The sequence below is a fragment of the Gavialis gangeticus genome, unplaced genomic scaffold (assembly GCF_001723915.1).
Source record: "Gavialis gangeticus isolate Ggan-Ray unplaced genomic scaffold, GavGan_comp1, whole genome shotgun sequence".
In the NCBI taxonomy this organism is placed as follows: Eukaryota; Metazoa; Chordata; order Crocodylia; family Gavialidae; genus Gavialis; species Gavialis gangeticus.
The window spans coordinates 63,109,406-63,110,589 of NW_017729025.1; the positions used below are offsets into that span (position 1 = coordinate 63,109,406).

At 42.2% G+C, this 1,184-nt stretch overlaps 1 protein-coding gene across 3 annotated transcripts in view; it reads right to left on the reverse strand.

Moving 5' to 3' along the window:
- Positions 1-1,184, reverse strand: part of NPAS3 (neuronal PAS domain protein 3) — a 992,068-nt gene that overhangs the window by 572,493 nt on the left and 418,391 nt on the right. The window lies entirely within an intron of this gene.

Consider the following 1,184-nt stretch of genomic DNA (forward strand, 5'->3'; position numbering starts at 1 on the left):
AAAAAAAAAAAAAAAAAAAAAAAAAAAAAAAAAAAAAAAAAAAAAAAAAGGAAGACTGTTCCACTATAAAAAAGAACGACCTAGGAAAGAATGAAAGGGAGCAGAAAATATAAATGACTGAAAAGACCATGGGAAGCATTAAACGGTATCAGAGGCAAAATCCTAAGTCTTCCTTCCTATCTCCTTCTGCTGCCTTCCTCCACACATATTCAGTAGTCTGATCACAGAACCAAGTACTGAGGTCCCCGTTACCATAACACCAAAATCTGAATATGGGGAAAGTTTGTTCCTGAAAAAGCAGTGAATCTCTGGTTAGTGAATAGAAAAACTCAGGGAAAGCTAATAGAGATGAGCACATCCAACTTACCATCTGGAAGCTACATACACTTTCTGAAATAGAGTGCTAGTTATTAGGAGTGTCCAGAATTGTAAGGCCTTAGGATGGCTTTAATTATCCTCTGACAACTCCAAATTCTTGCACAGGTTATACTGTGTCAAGTCCTGACCGACTCTCCACCCCTTTGATCTTTCTTAGAGCTAAAATTTGGGTTTGGTGCTGCTTACATTTAACATTATTCAAAATCTGATAGATCTGGATGGGAAAAAAAGTTTTACCCTTCCCACAAAACGTGGTATCATTTCCCATATCTGCTCTCTAGGACAGGGGCGGGCAAGTATTTCAGGCAGAGGGCTGCTTACCGAGTTTTGGCAAGTTGTCAATGGCCGCATGGATAGCCTCACACTTTGGCAGATGCCCTGCCCCCCTGGTTGCCATCTTGTGATTGGAAGTCCCGCCCCCTAACCCCTGACTTTTGCCACCAGAAGTCCCTCCCCTTGCCCCCAGAAATGCTCCTTTCAGCAAGGGATTTTGCCATCTCAGAACCAGAAAAATACCAAATTATATTCTAAAAAGTGAGCATCTACAAAATTCATTAATTGATTTCAAAAAATATTTTTGTCCTGGTTTACATGTGTTTGTATAGTATGCATAGAGGTGACTGTATCTAATAGCTTAAAATTAAGTCTTACTTTTGTATATTGTGTGGGTGGGGGGTATGGGGGTGGGTACTGATTTGTGAGGGCTGTGGGTATGTGGGGTGTAGGGGAGGGTGTGGGTGTGCCTGTGGGGGGGGTTGGATAGGTATGAGGGGTGGGGTGAGGGAGCATGTGGAGGTGTGGGTGGA